A 19,318-nucleotide genomic window follows, 5' to 3' on the forward strand; every position below is an offset into this window, starting at 1 on the left:
CAAGGCACACAAATGCTAATTTCTGTACATAGAGCAGTTCTCCCCCGTCCTCCCTCCGCCATAAAAACAACGGACCCCAGGATCTGAGGGGATCATGGGAAGTGTTTAAGAGAAAGAGAGAAAGAGAGAAGTAGAGAGAGGTAGAGAAGAACAGGAAGAAGCAAAATGGAAACTTTCGATGTGAAACTGAAACCCCCTTTGCTGAAGTGTAAGGCACGGTCAGGGACCATACGATATCGGAAGGATATATTGGAGATCGGAAGGATCAAAACCGGCGGCATATGTGCACAGCTGGTGTGTGTGTGTGCGTGTGTGTGTGATGTTGTGGGGAATTAGAAACTTAGAAGCTTGAAGCCGAAACTGCTACTGCCAAGAAGAAGCATGTCAAGCGTCACTGTTAAATAGGGGAAACCGTTTGAAATTCAACGCTTGCAAAGACTGGCACGATGCACGGCTTTTCAATTTCAAATCGTTTGACAGAATCAGTTCCAGCAAAGATGCAACGATTGAACCAGGATCCCGTAACGCGCTCTGTACATGTGCGTGTACACAATCGGACGATCATTCCACGATCGTTTGAACAAACGAGAGGACAGCAATCACAAGCGACATCAATCTGATAGCTAAACTGGTATGAGTTGAAGCGGCAAACAAGCCGAGAAGATGAAGGCTCCGGCATCGCTCAAAAGGTCCAACCCTCCGATGTTGTAATGGATATGGTTCTGCACCGGACAAGAGGAAACGAAAGTCCAGCAGTGGCAGTAGGATACTTCCAACTCTGATAATTTCTTTCTCTCAAGATGCTTAGTCCACAGTGTTTAAACGATGTACCGCCAGCCTCCCTCCATTCCCCAATAGTAGATGAAACTTATTGGAAAGTTTCCGGTCGAGTCAGACGGGCCGGCCACTCACTACTCAAGCTTTGACACTTTTGGCTTTAGGAAAAGTTGAAACACCGATAAAGCAACGGATGGCCATAAGTCAGTTGGGGGATGGTGGGATCTGATACGCACTGCAAGATAGGGCCCAGCTCGAGCAGTGATCAACGTGTGGAAAACTTTGGGAAAAAATATAGTCGTGTGCGTCTTCGTCGCCGGCAGAGCAAACAAACAAACTTTAACACTTACTTCATCGAATCGCACTCGTGAAATCGTGCCGGAAAGTTGGAAGTTGATGGTACGGGGGACTGGGAGTCAGGCGCAAAGTTTGCGTCCACAACCGGTAGCCGAAGCAGCGGACGGGACCATCCGTTTTGGCAGTCAATCTTGTGCGTAGTTATCAGTGTGGACAAGAAAAAATAAATAACTTCCAAAATCATCCGTCGAGGATCGCGCACCATTCGTCCGGGTTGAAATGGTTGACGGACGGTTGCGGGATAGCAGGGAGAACTCCACTGTCTATCCAAGTTGTTGGTACAAGCAACAAAAAAAAAAAAAACCGCGCTATCCAAAATTGATCACCTTTCGCGCTAGTATGAAACGCCCGTGAACGCGACTGTGGTGCGTAGTGTGCGTTTTTATTCACTCTCTCTCTCTCTCTCTCCCGCTCGGTTATTTGTGGCACGTTTCTGGCTGTGAACGGGGCATTATTTAGCTGTATAAATTTACGGTTTGTTTTTATTCGTTCATTATGATCCGAGCGCGCAGCAGTTTGCACCTTGCAGCGTGGGATCCTTCGCCGCGTTATCTTCGTCAGCCGTCGTCAGTCAAACAGTTTCGACTGACCAAAGGCAGAAACCAAAATTAAAAGGTTTGGAATTTTTCAAACCGCAGCTTCACAGCTCACTGGGTGTCCAACGGCCGACGGGAGTCTGGGGCGCTGGCGATCACCGGGCAAACCCCGCGCGAAAGGTCGTCAGCTTGAGTTTTTTTTTGCCCTTTTCCGAGACTGACGAGCGAGCAGGGATGCCAAGACTTTGATTGAAACCTTCGCTGAGATAGGGCAAGAGATATAGAGGCATCCTAGGTAACAGTTGTCCGTTTGACGAGTTTGTTCAAAACTTGAACAACTGTGCGATGGCCATAAAGCTCGCCCAGTCGGCGGCACAGGTCGGTGCGTCTCGGGCATTAATCATTTTTAGGCATATTTCTTGGGGTCCACTTTGGACCTCCGTTTTGGAGCCACGGGCCAAAAAACAAACGAGTGATGAGGTGTTTCACGCTGTATGGATTTCCGTTTGTGTGTTTGTCATAGCTGGCACGATAAAGTAATGGGGCAAGGGCAGCAGGAGGAGTTATTTGGGAATGCGGTAAGTTTTGAAATAACTAGCTTTAGACGCGTTTGAAGCAATGTGACGCTTTAAGGCACCCGGGGATTATAGAGGCGTCCATTCCATTTCATTGCCGCAGGCAGGTTTTGCTACATTGTGCGTGCGTTACGCCTTTCCGATTAGGCTGAAGGCTTCATTTTGCAGAGGGACGGGTTGGAGCAGGAGGGGAAGAAACTTCAAGGGGTTCCATTTTTGGGGCTGCTTACCTCCTCCCACAAAACCCATCCATTTGCGCATGTTACGACTATGGTTTCGTTCGGCTCTGGGTTCGAAATGAAAAATCCTTTACGAGCGCAGTTTGCTCTAGCCCGGGACACCATTCTGCTGGGGAATATTATGCACGTTTTGGATGTCGAGATACGGACCGGTAAAAGAAATAGCCTAAACGGGGGAAAAATAGCAGAAAGAAACCCCAACCTTTGCGAAAGAAACCGGGTCCTGGGTGTCGCTATTCGTTTTTTTTTTGGTGTGTGTGTGTGTGTCTTAAACTTTGTGGCAAATTGTTCTCGATCCTTTCGACATTGAGGTCGAACCGCCACCACCACCACTTCTACCGACCCGGCCGTTAGGCGCACCTGGGATCCCAACACCGAACGGCACGACGAGCGACGGTCGGAGCGTGCATATTAGATTGAAGAATTTACACATCCCAGCATATTCCACCGTATATAGTGGGGTTTTGCAGAGCTACTATACACCCTTTATCTTGTGTCTGTTTGTTTGTGTGTTTGTGTCTGTGTTTTAGCCTGATAGTTGGGCCGCGTTGGCAAGGCGGCAGTGACCAAAATTTGTTGGCGTATAAACTATGTGATAATGGTTCGTTTTGTCGTCCCTGCTCTGCTCTCAGTTTCTTGGCTGAGGACGCGAGGGGAACGTGCAAGTTACAGCCAAAACCCGTGTGCGCTTAGTTGGCAGAGCGCGGTGGGATTTTGGGAAAGGATTTTCTTCTCAATCTTACTGCTGCAGCACCAGCGGCAGCGGTACGATCTCTTAAGCTGAAGCTATTTTCTCTCTGTCCGAAGTTTCTTGGAATTGTGCAAAAGTTCATTACATCCCTAACGCAGGTGGAGGACATTCTCTAGTAACGAAAAAAAAAAACATCCTCGAGTACGTACACACACACACACAAACCGACCGGTATCTGCGGTACATTTGTGAGGATTTGTTTCCTTATTAAGAAGTTTGGGAAGTTTTTCGTTTTCACTGTGCTCAAATGAGATTGCACCTGGTTAAGCCGGAGTGGGATGAGTCGAATAAAAATGTTTCAAGATTTCGTTTTTCGTCTGCGTTTTTTTGTCTTTTTGTGTGTGTGTGTTAGTTATCTTGCACAGCAAAAACAAATAACAATCAATTTCAATGTAACTTTGCTTTGCACAGCGCCTTTGTGGCGTAGTTTCTTGTTACAGAGCGTTTGTCGAGTGTTGCGGTTTTTTGTTTGCAGCTCAACCAAAAAAGTCGCTACAAAACGTGATATACCAGTCCCAGAGAATGGAACAGAATGTCCCGTGGACTCATGTTACTAAAGTAACACAAATAAAAAAAGGAATAAGTAGAACATCACAAGATGCAGCGAAGATCGTAGCGCGATCGCGTGTTTTCGCAATTGCATCATAACACCGCCGCGGATTGGAAGTGTAGTAATAATTTTCCGTACCGTGTAAAGTTCTGTAATTAATTCGGATGACATGTTGACATTGATGGCATCGGGGAGGCATACTAGTCCTTCGACAGCAGAAGTGGGCCGCACGAAGGAAGTGAAGTGTGTGTGTGTGTGCAGTCTTTTAAATTAATATTGACACTGAGAAGAGAGAAAAAAAAACTGCCTTTCACGCGAGTACCCGCGAGGATCGCATTATATTGCCAATATGTGTCGCGCGTAGCCATTGCGACATTAATGCGACGTTTTGTGTGTGTGTGGCAAAAGCACATATTCCAAACGAACCCGGGACACACTCTCGGCGGTGCATATCGAATATGGACGGGACTAAAAATAAATGTCAAACGAGCGGGACAAGTGGTAAAGGGGGAACGGCAGGCATCCCGCGAGTTGTCAACGGCTCGCACGGGCACCAACGTTAAGCGCATCGCAACGTACACAACCAACCAACCAGGACCGGGTGGCCGTAGGAACATAAAGATCGGGAAAAATTAACAAACCATCCATCGGGAAGGATGTAATAAGGAAAGGCCACAACAACACCAACAAAACAGCAACAACAACAACAAAAACCCTAGCCACAGAAAGGGTAATCATTTAAAAACTACAAGCACACGAAGAGCGATACGTTTCGAGAAGGGAGGGGGGCACCGATGCGTCGTGAGCGGGTTGAAAAACTTGCCAAGAGCGAAGCGCAAGGAGCAAAGCAAAGCGCAGCAAAAAAAGAGCAGGAAAACACACACACAAGACTACAACGAAACCCCACAGCACAGCATGTTCGAGTGTTATCCATATTTGCATGCTGTATTAATTGTCGTTCTGTAATTTAGCAACCGAACCGAGCGATCGCAAAGGGGGGATGGAATGGGTGGAGGGTGGTGCACGCGTGATTTTCGCGATGACAGCGTGCAGTGGGGGCCGTCCGAACGGGCGTCCGGGCTGATATTGCTGTGCGCTGTTTACACCGTGTGATCGAACTGTTCGCACAGCCTACGCGAAGTCAGAACCGTTCGGGACAGGAATTTGTTTCCGGGCGCGTGTATGTGATGCAGTTTATCGCACCCATGGGGTGGAGGGGGTAGGGAGTGAGCGTCTAGTGCAGCGGAATTTTTCCTCATCCCTGGTGTGTGTGTGTGTGTTGAGTCCGCGAGCGCGCGTGTACCACTGATGCTGCTGCTGCTGCTGATGCGGCTGGTGGCAGTACCCGAGCCCGTGTGCTTTACAACATTTTTCATGTGCATGTGTCAATTTTGTCTTGTCCTGCGCTACGGGTTATTTTAAACTTTGTCTCTTTTTTTTATAAAAAGGGATTTGTTACCCAAAAAAATGCACAAAAAAGGTTGAAGGTAACATTTTTCCAATTCGCCACCGACCTGGAGAGAAATACGGGAGGGATGTGATTTTTAAACTTACGACGTCCTTCGTCGTCTTCTTGTTGGGTTTTCGTTGCTTTGCAGCCCTCACGCAACCACTAACCGTACTGGAGCTTTTTTTGTTCTTCTTGCTACAATACAATCAGTTTATAAGGGGTGTACCTTTTTGCTGTAAGAAAATGGCACTTTGGGGAAAAATAATTCTTGTCTGGATGGTATATTTTTCGTTGCTACCTTGGCCTGTCTCTTACACACACACCGTCCTGGGATCCGGACATTCCGTTTGTTGCGTCTTGTTGTCGTCCCAGTCGTCAATTAATTCAACTGTGACGGTGTTAATGGAATGGATTTTGCAGACAATAAAAAAGCCAAAACACAAACCTCTCGACAAAAAATAAGACGGGATAAGGGCGAGATACGTTGAGAGCGAAAGTAAGGTAACAGCAAAAACAAAAAAAAAAACGCCAAGGAAAACCAACATAAAATCGGAACCAAATCAAGGGCCTTCAAGTTGTGTTTCTATGTTTCTGTGCGTGGCTGCAAATGTGTGTCCTTCGCTTGACATAACTTTCTCCTCCCGTTACAGGGAGGTGCCCGCAAATGGCCGTTACCGTGGGCATCGGAAATGGTACCCAAGTGTGTCCTTTGCGCCCGTGAACGCACAATAACAAACAGTGGCCGGGTCCGTGGGATGTTGTTTTCAAATCAAATCCAGCCATCCTGCACGATTACGACAACTCTGAGGACATGGATGGCGGGTGTGGTGTACATTAAGTGTATTGAAAATTACTTTATGTGTCTGGTGAGCGATGTCTGTGGCCGGGAATGGGTTTTTTTGTGTGCTTGATGTTGGCTGATGCCTTCTGTAAGTTAAAGCATTTTCTCGCCTGCCGTTGCTTGAAGTTGTTATTTTTGGGACAGTTTTTTTGTTGTTGCTGCTAATCTATCTAGGTGACTGTTTGTTTTCATGTCATTACGCCCCTCAAAATGTACCGTAAACGGTGTCCAGATATCAATTGTAGCTGTGTAGTGTTATTATCGCTACCGCACGGTGATTGTGCAGTTCGGCGCTGCCTGGGGAAGAATGAATTCCCTTAGAAAGCGTTCCCTCCGACAAGCTTCCCGAGGGAGGTGAACCAATAGAAGCAGCGGAGCCGCATCGCTTTGTGTCTTTTTGAATGGACTATTGTCTTCCCATTATCTGTTCCCAGATAGGGGAGGAAGATGCGTCTAGAGAACGAGCCCAATATCTCGTACCATCTTCCAGCAGGACGGAGCGCAATATCTAGGCACTGATATAGGTACTTTTAGTTGGTTGGAATGAATTCCAATCTACAAAAAAAAAAAAAAATCGAAAATGAAAACCACAACAATAACAATCCCGTTCCGTCCCTGCAGCCAATGTTTGGAGAGATAATTTAAATCATTCCCCTCGGATCTCTCACCGGTGTGCTGACAGTTTGTCGGGGCGCCAGTCCACCGCCCGAGTGGCGCTAGCCTGCGTCCCATTATCGTTGCACTGCATCAGCAATCAAAGCGATCCCCAGGTATTGGAGACGCGAGTGCAAAAAGCTGCGACTCGAGAATGTCGCCTTGGGGGGGGGGGTTTTCTACGCGAGCAGTGTGGTGCCTTGTCCCACAACACCCCCCGTAACATTCATCGTCCGCAGGCGCCCGCCAAGCCCTAGATGAATGTAATCCTGTAATTGCCATCGGCATTGTCATTAGATGTATGAGCTATTGCGACCATATTAGCAATTTAGGTTCGCCCGTCTCTCCTCCGGGTGGAACAAAAAGGTGCGCTGGTGCGCCCTGGCCAATACCACACGACCAAAACGGTCGGACGGTCGGTCCGAGACACTGGCCGGGGACGAAATTAAACACGTAAAAGATGCCTAATCAAAGGCAGCAAAACTACAGCAAAACCAATATCTTGGTCCTTCCTTTTGTGATACGCCGCACGCCCTTTTTACCGTCGGTGGTCGGGCTATTGCTGCTGCCTTTCGGTATGTGTGTGTGTGTGTCCACACGGTCAATCAAAACAAATTGTAATAACGGTTTATGGCGATTGCGCCAAGGATTTAGCGTAACGAAATTTACTGCCAATTGCTTTTCGATCCTTTTTCCGAGCGACCCCAGCGAGCGTTCAAGGATCTTTTCCGTTACCCAATTTCCTCCGTGTGTGCTGCTCGTGGCGTCCCAGCAGAGCCCGCTATAGAGGGCAGAAAAGAAGTCGCCAACAGTGTGTCCCGGGGTGTATGTGTGTGTGCACTCGCCCGTGTGCAAGATGTGGAGGGAAACGATGATTTAAAAAGCAATTTCCCTCGGACTTTTTGTGCTGTGCTGGAAAAGTGAAGTGTGTCCTCGGCGGTCTTTTTTCGCTCTCGCTCCTGCTCTCCTCCGTCTCTCGTGCGTTTTGCACAAAAACTTTTCCCGCCCAAGAAGGCTGAAGGAGGAAAATGCGATGCTTGTGTTGAGATAAAAATGGCCAGCGCGCACCCGACCGGTGTGAAAGAATGCGCAAAACCGTTCGTCTCATGCTCCCTCCTCCTTCCGGCTTTCGGTATCGCCGTGTCGTGCCCATCCGGTGAATGGTCCGCAAAAATGTTATTACAGATTATTCGGATGAGATTTCCATTGTCGTGTGCGCTCGCGCTCTCTCTCTCTCTATCTCTGTTACGCTCATCCCAATGGGTTTGGCCGGCTGGGTCCGGGGTTTTTCGGGTTTTCCACGTACACAAAAGCTAATGCTTTACGCAAACGAATACTCGGAAAATGATCTGTGCATTGTTGATAGTAGTAGCGTACGGTGGGCACTACACAGCATACTCTCACACACACACACATACAGTAAAGCAGAGCAGACGGGGTTCATAATAGCAAAATGGTCGCTTGTGGAAAGAAAAATTCCATTTCACCGGTCTTGCGCTTCTTCGACGGGACACAAAATGGTGTGCACAGAGCGTTCGTTTGTGCTTGTGCTACCGTCTGTTGCTGGCCGGGTCGGGTCTTGTCGTCGCCCAAGAGTCCGCTCTGTCCTGGCCGTTGAAGTGCACCACATTTTCTTCTGCGGGCGGAAAGAAAAACAAACCAACCCCCGTCCGGCCAACCCGCGCGGGTCTCCCCTTTAGCCTGCGTCGTGGCGTCGTCTGTGTTGATATTTTGCTGACGGGGTTTTGCTATGCCCATTTCCATCGCCACAATTCCATCGCTGAGTGGCCCGGCCAGTTGGACGGCCAAGAACAAAGGCAGCGTTTTGCATGTGCCTGACGGTCCGACGGTTTCTCTGTCGCGTTTGCCCTTAAATCATTGCTCCAGGTGGCGCAAACGCAAAGGCTGCATCCCGGCAACCACGGCAGCAGGAACTGTTCGTTTGCACAAACCGGGAGGGACGGTGGCGCGCAAAATGTGTAACGAAACATGACCGATCCGATAACGCAACCCCGGAGCGGCTCAGGTATGGACGAGATGCGCGGCAGGCAAAGTAACGAGATGTGTGCGACCAGGGCCGAGCCGATAAAGTGAAACAAAACAGACAGACCCGAGAGAGAGAGATAAAGGCAAGGGACCGCTGTGGGTGTGGGCCTCCCCCTTCGCCAGGGGTCATCCCGTTGTAATAACGATTGGTCAGTCTCAAATGTCGCCCATCGTCCCTCTGTCGGTGCTGTCACTCGAGGTGAAAGACGCATAGGCCAAGCGTTGTCTTCGTCGTTGCCGCAAGCAAGCAAAGACACAATCGCCTGGGACGCATGGTCGTACCGAGAGCTGGCATGCGGCCTTCGAGACCGTACTTCTCTGGTCGGGTCCCTTTCTTCGATGTGACCTCCCGCTGTGGCGGTGCGGCGCGCTGCCTGGCCTTCTGCCTACAAGAATCGAAGGTACCTTAAGAGGGTGCCCTCGAACAAATGTGGACCCGCTGCCCACCGGGTTCGATTGACCGGTGACCGAAAACAGACTCGAAAAACCATGCTGCGTGTGTGTGTGTAGCTCTAGGTATCGTGCGCAGGACGCCATTTCACGCGGGCTCGCTGTCGGCTCGCTGTGATGTGCTGGACCGGCCGTAGGGACCGCAGCGCAGGACAGATTCACTCAAAACTGCCTCATTTCAGCCCATTTCGTTCCGCCTGCTGCCATATCGAGGTGGACCTCGATAATTCGATAAGGTTCGGGAAACTGACGGGAGGACCTACACAACTGCTTGGGAGGAGACTACGGCAACGTAACGGTTGACACATAGCCACACGGCCGGGATCGGGAAGAAAACAGGCCCCCTGGATCGACGTGTGTGTGTGTGTGTGTTTGTGTGTCACAAGATGGATGAGGATAATCCCCCGCAGCCGAGGCGAGTGAATGCGTTTTGGGCCCCCTCTCGACGCTTCATTTCTTTCGCCCGAAAAAGGCAAGATTCTTCTCGAACGCCTTCGATTGGTCGGTCCGGAGCCCGTGCGTAAAAGGCAGTGCCTTTCCGTCCCTCCGATAGGTTTGAAACCATGTGACAGTACAGGAGAGCGCACACACACACACAAGCTTTTTCAACACTGACTCGGTCGAGCGATCGTTCCCGTGCTCGCGGTGGAGCGTGCAGCGGTGAAAGAACTGATCGGAAACAGGGAGGGAGGGGGAGGAAAGCTCTCTCCCTACCAAATGATGTTAAACGATCGTTGAGAGCAGTTGAACTTTCCTTTGGTGCGTCCCGCGTGCAAGGAATCGACACCGCGGGGTGCCATATCAGTGTGTTGATTGCATCATTTTAAGGGTTTGTTTTGGGACGCTGCGTGTATGGGAGAGAAATTGATGATATTTGTGTGTAATGGAAGGGGGGGGAGGGTGTAGTATAGGTTTTGGTGAACGACTACACCAAGAAAGTTAGACAGCCCGGGAAAAGGTGACGAAGGTATAATGAATTTGGCATTGAAGCGGTCTTAAGATCGTAAGGAATGTGAAGAAGGGAGTGTAATTAAAATTTGAGCAAACTTTGATTGGCAAACTTCTTTTGCTCACACACATTCACACACACATTCGTCCGTGTGTTGCTGTAGACAGTAAGTCTGTGTTCAGCGTAGAAAAAAACTTTCCATCTGATCCGCTTTTTTGAACGCTCGCGACCCCGTAGAGTAAAAGACCAACCGTATTGGTATAAAGCTACGGGGTCAAGCTAAGGCATTCGTTTTGATAAAATTTCAAGCAAGCTGCTTTAATCTAAGCTTAAGTAAATGTACAACAAATGCTGCCGTTAACAAATTAAATAAAGTTCCCCATAGCCGCTAAAAAGCGAAACGTAAAATATTCACAAATAGGCACATAAATACGCACACACACACACACATACATAAAACCGAAAGTAACGAAATGCAAAATTAATCTATATGCTAATTATAATTTGCTACACACACACACACACACGCCGGCGTCGAACCCGTCGGGCCAGCGAAAGAATCGACTAAAGATCGTGAATGAAGAAGCGGCGGCACGTCGTGGAGAAGGCCACACCGGTCCAGCGTGCTGGCCATTACAATAAACGACACACTCTCTCGCACACACATACACACACACACGCACACATTCCCATGCACACACAAAGGCATAGTGAAGATACACTCGGCAAAGCAGCAGCAGCAGCAGCAGTTCCTTTGCAAATGCAACTAAAGTTGCATTAAGACTTCCAGACCGTTGCTGCGCATTGGGCGACGGGCGAGGTATGTGTGAGGCGACGGCGGCGGCCGCAGCAAAACAGCAAGAAATGCACATCGCATTTTAATTTGGCATTATCTGTATCATATTCGCTCCGCGCGAAACGATTTTGTTTTAAATGTCTTCCAAACTGCGGCACATCGTTTTGCGTCCGTTCGTTGTTTTTTTTTGTTGCCGTTTTGCGCCTTCTTTGCTTCGCACAAATATGTATCCCTCGTAGCATCCCTGCGTGTGGTGTGGTGCGGGGCCCCAGACTGCCAGACACAATTGTGCCTGCTAGCAAGTGCCACTGAGTTTTGCGTTTCATTTGTCTTCTCCCCCCATCGGCGGTGCATTGCACACAGCGCTCGGGTGGAGTTTGTTTCATTTTTATTATTTTTGTTCCCATTCCCCCCCCGGGGACGATCGTGCCCCGGGGCTTTGGGCTGTGCTTTTGCTCCTCCTTTGAATTCATAATTATTTACGGAAGGTGAGGGGGGGGGGAGGGGGGGAGTGGGGATGCAAAAGGAGTGCATCAATGTGCACAAACGCATAAGTCAATCAGAGTGAGCTGAGCGAACCCATTTAATGCTTCCAGGTGCCTCCCCCCCCCCGATACTGCTTCCCCATGGGCTCTTTAGCCCGTTCTCACCTGCCCGTGTCTTGGTCGTGTCATTTGAGTGAGCTTTAAAGCGGGTTGCGTGGCCTCATGCGTTCTCCCCTTTATCTTGTGCCTGGCAGGAATGCAACTGTCCCGCGGTGAGGGCGAAGCAAGTAAAGGGAGTTTTATTCCCTCTCATTATTCCTTCGATGAGTTCGGCACGTTTCTTCGCCGTTCCACCACAGATTGCGAGAAGCCACCAGAAAAAAAAAAACACATTTCGACGCACATTACCGCAATCGGGGCTGGTGCAACGATGGCGCACACACTTCAATCAACGCACATTGTGCGAAATTGGCTCCGTAACACTAAAAGAGCACCTCTTTGCATACAGATGGGGTTGAAATGGGAAAGAATGCAACGCTTATTAACGAGGGAGATAGAGTGGGAGAGAAACATACACAAAAGAAGAAGAAGAAGCAACACACATTTCTGCGATTAGTCGTTTAAGTCGATCGCGCGGCGTCGGCGGACAAATCTCTGCACCGCAGGACACGCGGCAGTTCCGGCTGCCGCGCGCATTTTAAGCAGCTTGCCGTGCTGGACGCTAAAGAGGCAGTCGCAGTAACATTGCATTGCGCGCAGCAAAACGGCAAACAAATCAGCTTCGCACGATTGCCCGGTGTGTGGGTTGAAAATGCGGAAAACCGTGAGTCGGGCTTTGGGGCGAAAAGGCGCCCGCGGGCAACGTGTTGTGTTTTTTTTGTTGCGCGCTCAGGCAACACGAGCACCTAGATCCCTTCGCCGCCCAAACCCAACCAATCCAATCTATGCGGGTCGATGCAGTAAGTCGCTGCACTTGCACACCGAAACTAGAACTCAATTAAGCAGAGATGGCAAACACACACAAACACACACCTCGGCATTCCCATGGGGATGGGCGTGCGAAAAGGAAAATAAATAAATACTCGGCCGCTGGAATCTGGAGCAGCGCAAACGACGATCGCATACCTTATGTGAAAGGAGGGGTTGGGGATGGAAAAGGGAGGGTGTGAAATGCACCAGCCACGGCAGCAGCAGCAGCAGCAGAAAGATGATTATTTCCGTGTTTATTTTCCACCCTTTTTCCGCCAGGGTTGGCGGATGGCGATCGGCATTGATCGGGATTGGCCAAATCGATTGGTTGCGTTTGTTGTGTGTGCCTTCCTTCCTTCCATAACTTCTGCTACTTACGCTGCACGGCACGATTCCGCCATACTGCTGCCGGTTCTGCACATTATCCGTCGGCACAATGGGCCGATCTGGCGAAATTTAACGCCAATTGCAGTCGCGCCCTCGTGTCCTCGTGGCCCGCCGTGCAATATGGGGATCGCGATCGGAGAGATGCTCGTTTCACGCTTCGGTCATTCTGCTGTCTCACTCTCTCACTCTCTTTCCCTCAGCCAATGTGTGTGCCTGTTGCTTGTTCAGTCGTTGTCGCGATGATCGTTAAGCTGCAGGCGCTAATAGGTTGCCATTTTGCGAATCGAAGATCAGCTGTCTTCGATTCCCGGGGCGCTCGAACCGACCGAGAGCGCAAACAAGCGTAAACGTTTGCTCTGCCTGCTCCCCTCGTGTGTTTCCCTTCCTGGTTTTGCTAACAATATTTATCGCTCGATTAAAGCACACACACACAGCGGGCTCGAAACAGCGAAGCAAAGACGAGCCAAAGGTACGGGGAAGTAGGAGGACGGCCGAACCGTGTGATGGCTATTAAGCAAAATCATACCCCAGTTAATCGCCTTTGCTTCAATAAATTACAGGTTATTTTATGATTCATCCAATCGAAGAAATTATTTCCATGTAAAAACTCGCCCGGTTAGGGCAAGAGAGAAGGTGGCTGATAAATCTCCTCGCCGCCGGACTTTGCTGTGCCTGCTCCCTTCCAACCGTTCGTCTTCCCTCAGACTTGCGGGGGAAAACACGGATGAAAAGCAAAAGCAAACTTCTTCCCTCTCCCCCGATCTCGCGCGTGCACCAAAAAGCACACTCTGTCATTTTTGGAGTGATTCCTATAATTATAATTTGTTACAGTGTAGGACACGACGTGTGTGTGTGTGTCTGCAGTGCCCGCGGACATATAAATCAGATGCCTCGCGGCTTAGAACACCTGTTTTGGGAGGGGGTTGTAGGAATACATTTTTTTTTCGCTCTCTATCTTTGATTAAGCTAAACGTTGCTGCGGCGCGGGGAGTATAAGCTTTATCGTTTTTTTTTTCGTAATTTGTGTGTGTCGGCGCGCGTTGGATTCATTTAACGCACGCGGCGGTACAACCGTACCCGAATCCGACCGGAGACGGAGGGGATCGGTCATTTTTGTGTTCGATCTCGGGTGCCCTATTAATGATTCAGCGGAGTGATATTTATTTAAATCAGTGTCTGTTTTTACCATAATGAATCATGTTCCGTTTGTAATGAACCACTTCCCAAATGCGCCAGTTTTTTTCAGCTTTTCCGTGGGAAGCGGTGTTTGCGCACCGTAGCCAGCAAAGGTAGCTTTAGGTTTTCCGATTAAAACAGGATTTTAATGTATTTTCCCGATAAAAAAAACACAAGTTCCCTTCAAATGCAGCTGATGTGCGAATAATGCCCGCCACACAGCGCGCTATTGGCGACCTCAAACGCTTCGATACGGCATGGGAGTGAGTTTCATTGAAAGCGGAAGCGGAAAATGAAAAATCGATCGACCGCAGAGCGATGAGAATCGTGGTAGGAGTGTAATGTTTACGAACCAAAAAAAAAGGTAGTGAAAGAAAATTTCAATCCCATTCCCCCGACGGAACCAACCGCCCACCTACCCGTCCGCCCAAAAGCCTTTATGCGCATATACATTTGGTATTTAGTGGCTGGTAGTTGCGGAAAAATCGATTAAATTTCCACGCCACGGTAGAGCGGGCGGAGAGGAGGTTAGAAGATCGATTGCTCTGAAAGCGGAAGGCGAGGGAAACACTCAATTCACGCTTGTAGTTCCAGGTGGGGAGGAGGCCTGGCCACACAAAGGAGTGCCAAACTTTAGGTTTTTACTTTTTTTTTGCTCTCCATTTCATCAGTTTTCCTCTTTTTACTTTCTAACCATCCCACCCGGAGAGGGTGAAGGGATGAATGATTGGCAATTTAAAAGGGGTGGAGCGAGGGTACGGGTTTTATCGTTTTGTGTGCGATTTTCGGGCGAAAAAGCGATTTATTTCGCTCGACTTTAAAGGCAATTTCAGCACCCCGAAGCCCGGCGAGGGGAGGGGGGGGGGGGGCGTAGGTCCGTGGAGGGAACTGCATCATGAAAAGATTCAATCGATCGAACATGAGAATAAAGACAGCTTCTTTGTTGTTGGCTGCACCGAGTGAGCGGGTGGGAGAATAATTTGCGTCTCGAAAATGTCGAAGGTGCTGCAAGTAGTTGAAGGATGCAGGGCGGTGCGCTGCACATACATAGTTGTGTGTGTGTGCAGTATGGGAAAATGTGATGAAAGAGGAAGAGACAAAAAAAGGGGAAAACAAAATCTAAAGAGCAGTAAAACCCTGCGGCAGGGGATGTCTATGCTTCGCCGCTAAAAAGTTCAATCTTTTCTCACGTGATTAGGAGAAGCGAAACTGCAACATGTTTTGCAGAAAATGGCAATGGCCGTCGTTGTAAAGACTGCAAGCCCTTCTACTTGTATGTGTGTGTGCGTTGATTTCCTTTGCATCTCCATTTTTAACTCCATCCGATAGAAAAACGGTTTCACGGGGTCCGCGGGAAAATGGGTATTTTTCATGTCAAAATTTATGGCTCATTCGCTCTTTCGCTCCCTTCTGTCGCATTTCCCCCGTTTTGCTGAACGAACCGGGGCCTGTGGCTGGCAGGTTTGGTGCAGCGTTGGATCGGCTCAACGTCTTATAATCATCATTACATAGTTTACGAGATACGAACTAGAAAATTGCCCCGCAGGGTTTTTTTTGAAAAACCATTCTTCGTCTCTCGAGTCAGTGGGAGTGTTCGGCGTCGTTCGTTCGGCCGTCAAAAGCCATCGTTTTCCGGTCGATCAGATCAGATCCTGCACACAGGCTGTGCACGATACTGATCGTCGATCCGTAGGGTGATCGGGTTTCGCCGGCGCATGGTCGGCCGCATTCCACCCTGTTCGAAAATAATGCTGATTAATGAAACGAATCATTTAAACAGTCACATTTGTGCTACGCAAGGGGAGGCCGTCGGTTCAATTAGCGATCGAAAAGCAAAGCGCGGCAAGGTTTGCTCTGTCGGGCGATTGGCATCGCGGGAGAAGATGTGTGGGGCTGCAAGGGGCAGCAAAAAAGAATAAATAAATAATCGTTGCTGCTGCTGCTGTTGCTGCTGGCGCCAGGAAGCGATGGACGCCGTCGGGAGTGCACGTAAATGCAACGCTCTGCAGCGCTGCAGACGTGCAGTGCAATGGACTAGGATTTAGAAATTAACCCAAGCACAAAGTTCGACGTGGCGGCTTCAATCCGGCCGTGGTGCAACGGCTGGAAGGGATTTACCAAATGCCGCAGTAAGCGAAGATCTCGGGGCGGTCAAACCGTTTAGCGAAACCTGTTTCTTTTTAATGGTCGAAAATAAATCTTTCTACGCGGGGCTGTGTACGCTGGTCGGCGGTTGGGCAGAGGAGATCCCTTACAGCGGGAATGTCTTCATACCCGATGGGGGCAGCGGGAAGGGCAAACTGACAGCGGGACACACCGAACCTGCTACCGGTTTGCAAACCGGGCGGGGTATGTTGCAATTGCAGCAACAGAAGTAAGCGATCTTAGCAAAAGCTACTCGTCGCTTCGCCTAATCAATGCCAATCACGATTTGCTTAGTAGCGATGCGGCGATGGGGGGCAGGGTGAAGAAGGGTAGCTTTTCCTCCATTACTCGGTCATCCCGCTCGTGTGTGTGTGCTCCCGTTTTGAAGAAAATTGGAACTATTTAATGGTAACCGTCGCCGCGAGGGAGTAGAGACGGTGGCATTTGCTGTGTGCCATTTTTGTGCGGTGGATGCAAATTGCCAGGCGAGTGGGGCTTGCTCGTGGGGGTGTGGTGGGTCCCACAATCAACGCCGCTCTCGACGCAGTAAAAAAAACGTACGGTTCCGCTTTTATTGTACCCGTGTTAAAACGCAGCGAAAGAGTACATCATTAGGGCGAACGTTTAATATTTAGCCGCCCGCGCGCTGTGATTTACCAGCCGCCGCGCCCTGCACGGCTAAAGCGTAAGGTAAAATACATGTGTTTTAATAGCCACCCCTTTTCGTATTTAGCCTTTACTGCCCAGCAGCACTCTCGCCCCTACCGCCCACTCTTTAACGCGCGCCTTCGGGTTTGTTGTTTGCGCGCGGTCACTCCGTTTTGATGGGTTTCCATATTTCAAGTTTTACAACTCTTTCGAGAGAAACCGTTTGAGTCTTGAAGGAAGAACCACACACGACTGGGGCAGGGTGTGGAGCGTGAGGAGGAGAGCTGGGAACACGGACACTATAAAACCGTGCTTAACCGATACGTTTTTAAATGGGGAGACGGATGAATGGTAAGAATGGGCAGCGAACAAAAAAAAAAAAAAACTACTACAAAAAACAAAGGCACCAAATGAATCATCCTTTCCCGGTGGTCGCTGTTAGTCTCGCACGACTCTCTTTTTCTCTCTCTCTCGCCTTTCCACGTACATACCACCATCCACGCGGAACTATAAAGTCTCAAAAACGTGCCACCGTGATTTATGTATATTGCGCGCGCGGCATACAGAGCGGTACAGAGTACAGTGTTCCGCCGCAAAACGGTGTCCCCGCCAGTCGTTGTTGGCCCGCGGCATCAATGTAATTGGAAAATTTTACAAGGCAAAGAGTTAAGTAGCGGAAGAAGAACATTGCATTGGAAAAAGCAATGGAAAACAATCACCTTGGTGTGTAGTTACACACCTTGTTGAGTGAGCTGGGATGGCAAATTCGGCAACGCTGGCTGTGGGGGTTGTGGTAGTGGTTTAGTGTTTTGTTTTCTGAAAATAGGATTTCACTAGCATTGGTAGCAGCAGCCGAGAGGAAGCATAAAGCAGTTAGTGCCCGGGGGATAATACGACCAAGATAACAACGCCCTCCAAGGTAGATGTTGGTGGGTGAACATGGAAACCATTCGAGAAGTAATTCCGATTGGATCAGTGTTTCTGTGCTTCTTTCGTTTTTTTTCCTTCTCTTTGCCGCTCCGTCCAAATCGGAAATGGATTCGCTTTAATGTCCTCTTCTCGCTATTCTCGTCCGGCGCAGGGTCCTTGCGCAGTTCCTTGGAATCACACACGCCGCAAACCGGTGCGGGAGTGCGCGCGCTCGCTCGCCTACTCTATATCGGAGCAGGAAAATTATCTCCCCCTTCTGATAATGTACGGAACGACAACAGCAGCAAAAAAAAGAAGGAAGCGAACATAAAGCATTAAGAAGGGAAATAACAGAATCACACAAAAAAAATGGTTGACAACGAAACCCGAAAGGAATCAAAGATAGCAGAAGCTGTTGACAAGAATTAATGAACGGAAGCGCATTTAACACAGAAAAAAATGTACAAACGAATCTTACAAACGCAGCAACCAAAAAAAAAAAAAAAGAACAAACAAACAGAAACGAAGGCAACACGCATCGGAACACACAATTCGCTCTAAAACTGAGGACGATCGGTCGCGGGCAGGCTAGTTTGCCATCCTTTCCGCCGATTGCGACCCGCGAATGAATGGAAGCGAATCTCGGGACCAGCTTTTCTTCGGTTCGGTTTGCAATTGACAAAAGCCATCCTCCCGGCGTGTCGTCGACTAGCGCAGGAGAGGAGGGAGAAACAGGGGGGGGGGGGGGGGTTCGCTTTAGAGAAAGACGATTAAAGGTACAGACCAAACAAACAAAAAAACCAACAAAAGCCCTTTGCTCGGGTAAAAGGGGAAAGAGCAAGAGAAAGAGAAAGAGAAAAAACACACAGTCACATGTACGGCGATTCATTTTATCGTGCCCAGGACCAAGGGCGCGGAAGCGCGCAGCAGCGAGCGGCACACAGGATTGAATTGATGAATGAGTTCTTTAGGGAAAAATGCGAACGCGCCAACCAGAGAGCCCGGCGATAAAACAAAAACAAAAGCCTTTTCAGAACAAAAACAAAAAAAAAAAACAAAAAATCCCTTTACGTTTGTACAACGCGCACCAAACCCACAAAGCATAATAATAAAACAAAACCCTCGCTACGCTACGGAAAGGACAGGAAATGTTTAACGGGAGTAAAATTTAAACTGCCGCGTCCACGTCCACGTCAAAGGACAATCCCTTCGCTTGTCTTGTGAGTGAGGGAAGACGAAAAGGAAGAGGAGGTACAAGGGGGGGGGGGGGGGTGAAGAAGAGCAGGAGGCTTCCGGAGAAGAGACCTGCCGCATAAACGACGACGACGACTGTTGTTTGCCGATCGCCAATTTGAGACGCGAGCGCGCACACACACCGTTGGTGGGGGTCACCCTTTCGTCCCCACTGTGGTCGCCGCGCCGCGTTTTGGGAATCAATTTCTCCAATTTAGGGCGGAAGGAGTTGAAACAGCAAAACCAAACAAAACCATCACCATGTGGGAAAACCGGCCGGGGGCCTGTGCCTGCCGCTGTGTTGGCCTCGTTGGCCGAAAAATAGTGCAAAGGAGATGCCGCGCCAAGGTAAGCGGTCGGGCGCTCGATGCACTCGCCGCGCTGCACTTCGATCA

This window comes from Anopheles gambiae, chromosome 2 (assembly GCF_943734735.2).
Source record: "Anopheles gambiae chromosome 2, idAnoGambNW_F1_1, whole genome shotgun sequence".
Classification (NCBI taxonomy): domain Eukaryota; kingdom Metazoa; phylum Arthropoda; class Insecta; order Diptera; family Culicidae; genus Anopheles; species Anopheles gambiae.